Source organism: Atractosteus spatula, chromosome 7 (assembly GCF_055471065.1).
Source record: "Atractosteus spatula isolate fAtrSpa1 chromosome 7, fAtrSpa1.hap1, whole genome shotgun sequence".
Lineage (NCBI taxonomy): Eukaryota > Metazoa > Chordata > Actinopteri > Semionotiformes > Lepisosteidae > Atractosteus > Atractosteus spatula.
The window spans coordinates 63,704,686-63,713,954 of record NC_142712.1 but is presented as its reverse complement, the minus strand read 5'-3'; positions in this window follow the sequence as shown (position 1 = coordinate 63,713,954).

Below are 9,269 nucleotides of genomic sequence, written 5' to 3'. Positions count from 1 at the left end.
ACTAGTTGAACAGGATGCATTTAAGTCGGCTGGATTATCTTGTGTTCTCATAGTTTCATATTATTCATATTATAGTTTTATATTATTCACATTATATTTTCAGTATTAATAATGATAAGAGACAAGCAGACTATACTATCATGACACTCTCCTTTTCGGTCTTTAATACTCAGCATAAAAGGTATATATATATGGGTATCTGTGTCATAGTGCAATTTGATACTCCCCTTTTCAGTCTTTAATACTCAGCCAAAAAGGTTTATATATGGGTATGTGCGTCATTTACATGATTTGCTTCTATAGAATAAATATGATAGAAAAAAGGAAATATATGAAAGGAAAGGTGCTTTGTCATTGACAAATTACTTCAAATAAATCATAGAGTGAATTGAAGACAGAAGTAAAAGCTGTCTCTGTTGAAAAAACACATGTTGATTTTAAAACCTTTGCATACACACATTGAATCCCAGATTCAGCAGAATGAAAGTTTCCTTTTCACAGGGCAAGAAGGGAAAAGTCTTCGCTCAGTTTAAAAACTTAACAACATGGATGGTTTACATATCGTGGAGAGGATTAGCATTATAAGTCCTTAACTTAAAAAGATCCACACTGGCTTTGTCAGTGCTCCGAGTCTGCAGGCTCCCAGTTGAGAGTAGCTTCCATAGGTTAACTCCAGGCTGGCTGCAGAAGTCCCTGCTCCTGCTCTAATGCTGCTCCAGGTCTGTCTGCTTTTCTGACTCCAGCTCCACAGACACAGAAAACAACACAAACTAGGGTGGTACTGGCATTAGAGCATCCAAGATAATTATGTGTTTATGAGTCAGATAACACTCAAAAAACCTGTTCAAAGCTTCATAGATTTTATGTTTCGTTAGAATTTTTGTATGACATTTTAGGTGCTTATCAACATACTATACGTGAACATATGAACCGTATCAACAAAATAAAAAGTATGAGGGACTGAAATTAATCATTCTCTTGTTACTTGTTAAATGTAATAGTAAAAGCTAAATATAGAACAAGGCATACAAATTGAGTAAAACTAATAACACAATAAACACATTTCTGATTTAATTTTAAACATTGTAACATTGTTACAAACAGTGTAACATGGTTTTGTACACTGTATCAATTATAGTATTTTGAAGCTTTTACTCTCTTTGACATGGACTTTTTTTTCTAGTTTCCCATTTCTCAGTCCTTAATTAGGGATAGGTTACAGCTGATCAGAAAGACTTCTTCACCATTTACAGGATCTGAATTCTATGAAGCCATGAATACTTTGAAGTCCCTTTACTTTCACCAGATCTTGCAGAAGTAAAAACAAAAACAGAAGTGCCAACAAAGACAATGTATAATTGCACATTTTCCAATATGTCAAAGTAGAGAAGAAATCCCTCTTCTTTGCTGCATAACACACTTTCAGCTTATTATGCAAAACTGATCCTTCCATGTCATCATCTGGAGGGCTGGAGGACTGCTGTTGGACAGCTCATAGTTGTGTGAATGCATGCGCATTTGGATGGAACTGGATCCTCTTCATGTTACACATAGATCAAATAGGTCTTCGATCACAGCTTCTTTGTGGTCATTGTCAAAGAATCTGTTTTTCAACCCTGGATCAGCAGAGCTTGATTTTGACAATTAAGGGCATTCTATTTACTTCATAACTCTGTTAACCTGTTAACCTGTTAACCTTGTTAAAACCTTGTTTGGCTCAAAGATCTTTCATCTTCAGTCAACCTTCAGATTTTGTTCAGCGTTTTCCATTAGCTCTGCAAATTCTGATGAGATGTGGCTGGATAGTTGGCCCCAGATAATGTTTTAGAGACTCCCTAGAATGATTTGAGCATCTCACAAGCTTCTTCTAGGAGAAATGCACCTTTAGTGATAATGTTTGGTTCCAGTTTCTTCAGTTTCACTGATACAATCTCTGGTTGTTCTGCTTTTTCAATCATATGGTTAGCTTGAGTACCATCTTGTAACACAGTCCCTAGAATTTATTGTAGTTTAGATTCAGTGTCAGTCAGATGCACCTTGCTTGTCAGCTTAGCATGGCCAAGTTGGATCTTAAATAGGAAGATCAATATCTTCCAGTCACCAAAGGTATTTTTTCTACAGAAGGTTTGGTTTCCTGTCACAGGATAGCAATCAAATAATTTTGTTGTAGGCAGAGGTTTAAGTTGTGTTTCAGCTTCAGCAGATAGTTGGCACCCACTTTATAACTTTGGTTCCACTGTCAGTAACAGCACATATTGCTTGCTGTAAGTTAAAGGAGACCAGAACATTGTGACAGAGGAAGCTAGTATGGACCTCATCAGTTCTCATCACTGTGGAGTTCATCAGCAGCCAATGCATTTTACATTCAATTTCCACTTCGTTTCAATACAATAATATCCTGAGCAAAACGGGTGCAGGATCTGTCTGAAAAGATGCAATACCAAAGATAAAAGATTTGTTTGTTTTTTTTAAAACATTTTTTTAATAAGTAACTACGTTATTATAATGATGTTGATTAGTAATAGTAGTAATATTCAGATGATGCATTTAATAATGATGATGATGATGGTGATGACTTAAAATGCTTTACAGATAATGAGGACTCACCACCACCAACAACAATGTTGTTGTTGCCCCCACCTGGATGATGCAACAGCAGCCATAGTGTACCAGTACGCTCATAACACATCAACCATCAGTGGAGAGGAGAACAGAGGGATGAGGCCAATTCATAGATGGGGATTATTAGGAAGCCATGATTGAAAATGGCCAAATGAAATTTGACCAGAACACCAGGCTTAACGGGTTTAACACCCCTACTCTTTTCAAGAAAAGCCCTGGAATTTTTTTAGACCATCTGAAGGATGGTGCCTTTTTTACACTATAGTGGCCCCATCATTTTTCTGGGGTATTATAACTCATGCAGACTGCAGGGTGAGTACTGCTGTTAAACTCAAAACTGAACTGTTAATCTGAACTCAAATCCAAGAACTGTGAGTTCTTGAACTCAAAAAATGAAGGTAACATATGATATAAACCAACACAAATGTGTTATTTACTAACAGCTTGAAATGATTTTTAACACCCGAACACATAAGGATAAACATTATGTTAATCTTAGCAAACTGGACAGCATGTACTGGAGTGTCTAGTGTAAAGTAGAAGAGTGGAACAGCTCTTGGCTCAAGAGCTCTCCAACGTGAATCATCTCATTCACTCCCAGCTCCAGCACTGCTCCAGTTCATACACTAGGTTTCGAAGGAGATTTCATGGTTCTGCTTTGAAATATGTTAGCGTTCTTTTGCTCCCAAGCAACAAACCTATTTACAAAGAAGAAGAAAAATTAAACATGGAACAGTCACTAAATGAATCTTATCCATTTAAAAAACGGCTATCCAGCAAAACATTACTGAATCTTCAGTTAGACTTTGTGGCATTAAAATTGCAGTACTAGAAAAGAAAACTAAACGACATTCGTTTTTAAGCCTGCAGATTCCACCAGCATTCCAGTGAGTTTTTTAAACGCTTTTTTGTGGTTTATAATTAAAGATCATGTGGCCACTGGAATGAATGTGCTTCATGAAATCTACAACATCTTGGTGCCTATGACCATGTGATCATAAATTATGAAGCACATGCTTGAAAAACTCATTGGAATGTAGATTAAGATCTAAAACTCCTAGTCCCTTTGTTCATCAGATTCAGGGAAAAGGAGGTGACTAATTCTGGTTACAAAAGCAGATTAACTTTAGTGATGACAATTTAAGTGACAAGTTGAAGTACTGAAGTCAAGAAAGAAAAATGCCCATGCTGCAAAATAAAATTAGATTCCCTGGACTCAAAACAAGAAAAAATAAAATCAGACAATTCATTTTCCTGTTTCAAACTACCATGCTTATAGTACTTGGTTGATTTGATTTGAATGAAGGTGGTGGTATACTCCTGCCCAGATCTCAGGTATTTTAGGTAATACCATATTTACATAAATATGGCAGACTATAGAATTTTTTCCTCTAGCTCAGCTTTGAAGTTTGGCATTGCCACAAGAATTATGCAAATCAGCAAGCCTTTTTCAATTTATATTAATGCTTAACTACTTTATCTGCATGGTGGCAGCTGTACTAAAGTCCAAAGAGAAATGTCACTTGTAGCCTTATTCTTCGATCCTGCAGACTACAGTGCACCTCTAAAATATATAAAAATGAATCTGATCATGTGATAAAATTCCAGCTTGACAAATTTTCCTAGCTTCCTAGTTTCAGTCATAGTAAATGCAATGCTATTATTGTAGTCCTGGTTCCCTCAGATGAAATGTAGATGTTATCTCTTGTGAAGTTTTAATCTCATTGCCTCTTCACTGTGAGCATATGAACATTATGAACAAAATTATCCACGGGAACCTTGCTATATCACAAGGTGCTTTTCTCCTTCTCCTACAAAGCAAAGCTGTTGCTGTAGCTTATCACTTTTTTCCCCAAACTTGCTCCCTAACAAAGCAGACTGTGAAGTGACACAAAGACTAAGGATTTTTTTGCAAAACAGCAAAGGCTATGATAATAACTAGTGCTCCCTTTCAGGTAACATTCAGTCAATACCTCTCGGGGAAGAGGAGGGCCCAAGCAGTCACAAAACAGATGGGTGAGAAGCCAGAATGATCGAGGATCACGAAGGGACATAAATGCATACCCAAAGGCTCTATATCCTACAGAAAGCAGCATTGCTTAAGATTCAGCCTGTACAGATGGACGTGAAACTCCCTGTCACAGAGGGCCCAAGAGGTAAACAGAGGGAAAGACTGGAGCAGGCATAGGCCATAGTAATAGTCTGAACAATCCTCTTGGCCAGCCAGCACATGAAGAACACCACGCTTCGCTTCAGACACAAAGGTGCAGTTTGATTCATATAAACATAAAGTGTCCTTACAGGTTACAGTTGAAGGATAAACTGTAGGCATTTGCAACAATAATGATGAGGGAGAAACGCCCTCTGCATCACTGGTTAATTGAGGTTAGGCATAAAGGTCAGGTCAGACCAGAGAATGGCCAAGGAGCCTTGAGGGAAAATCAAGAATACAGACTGGAGAACCCTGACTGTTAGAACCTGGAGCTCTGCCACTTGTTAAGCGCATGTAATGTCAGGGACAGAGGCCATCTCTACAGATAGAGACTGAAGAGGTCTGAAGTGAGGCAGAAAAGGCACTTCCAGAGAATTGCAGGGTGATCCAACGGCAACAGCACGTCTTCTGGCAGTGGCAGGAACCGACAGGCCATGGAGCCAAACAAATCGAACTAGACGGTCGCCTAGGCTGCAACGTTAAATGGGGCGCCAAATTGGAGGGGAAAATAATTTACAAGAATCTATTTTAAAAAATATAAAAGATTTTAAAAACCAAATAGAATAACGAAATTAGTTCAAGTCGCGTATGTGTAAGGAGGGAATATGAATTATAATTAATTTCTATGTATTTCTGCGAATTTATCAATACATCAAATATGCTTACAAGACTGTAAAATACAAATTTCTGTCTCACCACCATTAGTCACTGCGCTCTGCAAGGGTATACTGCAGTTGCTCTTGTGTAATTGTTACTGCTGCAGATCGGCGATGTCATGAGTTAGCGGCTTTCAGATTTATAAATCTGGATTTTGAGTATATTTAAGCACCTTTAGTACCTAACTATATCGAGCTGTATAATTATGAACTTTCTTTTCCTATAACTGGCCTAGTTGTAAGAAATAAGGGCTAAAAGATGTTTTTGTCATTTAATTGTCAGGAAATATTTGAAAATTTTACAATTTAGGAGGTAATGAAATTTAAAAAAATCTGTTTACCTAGCTGTGGACAGGGTGTGAGAGATAGAGGTTTAAAACAAATCTTCTCCTCTAGTTAATCAAAATTGAAGGACAAACATTTAACACAAAGAAAGACATAAAAACATGAGGAGAGAGTACTGTTATTCATATTATATTGACTGTACAGTATACATCTGAAATCTCCACTGAATCTTCTGTGTATTTTGTACATACACTGTTTTTTTATTGTTGCTAAATATGGCCAAAGGGAAATTTCCACTGTATGTGGACAATAATGTTGATTTTAATGCTGATAACTAAACAACACAAAACATTACAAAATATACAACATAAAAGTTACATTATTTACAAAACAAAGCGTCACAGAGGCTTAAATTCTCCAGATACAGAAACCCAGAATGCTAACCCTGTAACTCTGAATTCCTACTGTATACTGTATATATCAAAGTTTAAAAGAGTAATACAACTCAGAATGAATGACTTCTTAAAAATATTGTTTGTAACCTTTGCTACTCTGAAACATCGTCTGGATAGTAATTTTTCAAATTAACAGTGTAGTGGGTATAAGGCATCATTTACTATTAACACTGCTTATCTGTAAACACTCCTAGTATAAATGTGGTTCAGCCTGTTCTGTTTCTGACCAATTTCGCTGCCCATATTTATAATCCTTGAGAGCTTGGCTCTCCCCTGACAGCAATATTCCCATACAAAGTGGAAATGTTAAAAAAAGCACACTCTGTACTAGACTTGCGTAGACCAGCTCCAGGATTTGCTTGCTTAGAGCAGAGTTTCTGAACCTTCTAAAGAGAAATAATCTCTGCATGTTTTTTTTTAATATATACTCTGATGTCAGAGTCAGACAGTTTAGTTTGTTATCAATGTAAGTACCCAGATATTTAAAATGAGGGACAATCTCCACAAGCTGATAATGTATAATTGTAGGCTGAAGTGTGGCTAGCTCAGGTCTGCCTGTGTGTAGCACTCATTCTTTAGTTTTCTTGGTGTTTGTTGCACAGTGCTTGATTGGCAGCAATTAATAAGAGTTAATACTTTGTCAAAGTAGAGTGTTTGTTCTGAACTTTCACTTTCCTCACAGGTGAACCAAGGCCATGTCATCAGCATATTTAAGCAAGCAAAAAATACCATGCATAAGATGCACTTCATTTGTATGGATGGAAACAAAACGGGTGATGAAACACATCCTTGTGGAGTGCCATTCATTAAAACTATTTCTTCAGAGAGTATACTATTCATAAGGATGCTTTTGATCGATTACAATGGAAATCTTTCATGCAGTGTATCAATCCACAGATCACCTCCAAATCAAGAAGACATTATAATGAAATATGAATCTTCAGCATGTGTAAAGACGAGCTACGATCTATGAATAAAACTACAGCTAAGGCTTTTGGTTTCTGCAGGTGTTTAGTTCAGATGTGGTACAGGGCAAGAGAAGCATTTTCAGTGCCTCTTTCTGCCTTAAACAAACTACAGAATATCTAGTTATTTGACTACAGAGGGTGTAAAATGATTAACAAGAACTCTCATTAAAATACTGTGCTCCGTGTTGTTTAGGTACTGGAATGATGGTTGATAGTTTCTGTAACTTGGGGGCTATAGTGTACAAACAGCTGGAATAGCTTGACTGGAGTCGGCATTGACTCATGGAAATTCAGAAGACGTTGATGTTGCAGATTAAATTGTAGTGAAGTTCTGGATTCTTCAGGACAAACCTAAGGACTTCATTCCACTACTGAAGCAATACTCAAGTTCATGTGTGAAAATAATTTATCAATTTTTCAAACATTTTCATAGCTCTTCTCATTCTTTTAACTGTGCTAGGTTCCATAGCTAGTGGGGAGTGTACCTTTTCAAAGCTGAAATTGATAAACACATATCCCCCATTCAGCAATAGTGCAAGAGAGCCATTTGCTTGGCTTGCCACAGTGTCAACAGAACATGAAATCACTAAGAAACTATAATGGATCTGAAGGAAGTAGTGACAAAGTCTGCAAGACATAAGGCAAGAAAAAAGTGTTAATATACAGAAAACAAGGCCTCCTTGGAAATGAAAAAAAAGTGTTTTGAATTAAATTTCTCAAATACAAATAAATGTTCTTGAAAGGGTTGTCTTATTTCTTTCTAGATTTGGATTTGGTAATAATGGCAGTTAAAGCAAGCTATATTGTGTTAATTTTTATTTTTGCAATAAAAAATATATTTAGCATTCTTGATAATATTTTTTTTAATTTGAAATTGGACTAAATTGAACTCTCCGGAAAATGTTGTGTCTATTTCTATTGATCTCAGAAACATTGTTTGGGTGGATGAGCAAACTGAATTATTAAACCTTGGTTTTAAAAATGAAATGTATTACCAACCAGTTTACCTTAAGGAGGGGGTACCCATTGCCTTGGTCACCTAGGGTGCCAGCGGCTAGCAGTGATTCTAGGGCTGCCCGGGAGTGCAGAGCATATTGTCCCTATCATCACAGGACACACACAGTCTTCCCTTTTCCAGGAGTTTTCTCTGAAAATGAAGGACAAATATACAGGATTCCAAAGAGGACTTCCATCTGCAGATACAAATTCCACCTGAAAGTTTCACTGTGAAAGAAAAGGAAAGTTAAAAAAGAATCAAGCAGCCTAGGATAAGTGAGTTTCCCCCACACAAGATTAATTACTGTACATTCCTTGATAACAGAAATACTGTGTTAACGTATTTACAACGGTAATCTGAAATTTCTTTCTATATTAAAACTTAAAGCTACTAGTGAAGGCATCCTGTGTGTTCACATCTGTTTGTATGCTTGCTTCAGCCTGAATCTTTGATTTTTAGTCAATTTAAAAATCTCACGTATGCTGTAAGACTAATGTTATCCCTTTTCTGCACAGCATCCCCATGATGTTACATAATTAGTCCCATCATGAACTGAAGTGGGTGGCACAGTGATGGGGTGTTAGCACTGGGGCTCTGGGTTCGATTCCTGGGGTGCTACAGTATCTGCATGGAGTTGGTATGTTCTTCCCGTGTTCGTGTGGGTTTCTTCCGAGTGCTCCAGTTTCCTCTCACACTCCAAAGACATACTGGTAGCTGGTAGGTTAATTGGCTTCTGGGAACATTGGCACAGGTGTGAGTGAGTATGTGCTTGGTGTGAGCGTGCCCTGCCTTGTGCCTATTGCTTGCTGGGATAGACTCCGGCTCCCCCATGATCCTGTATTGGATGAAGCAGTTTGAAAAAAGATGGAAGAATGAAATGAAGTGAACCCTGTGTAATTTCTTTATATTTCACCTAACATAAGTACACATTAAAAATAAATCTTTTTAAAATTTGTAAGTGAAAGTTTTAGAGTTCTACTATAGGCATGAACATTGGAAAATTCCATAGGTCTGCAAGTATTCTTTGTGTCACATGGCACGTCAGCTGTCATTGTCATATGATTTTACTTGTTC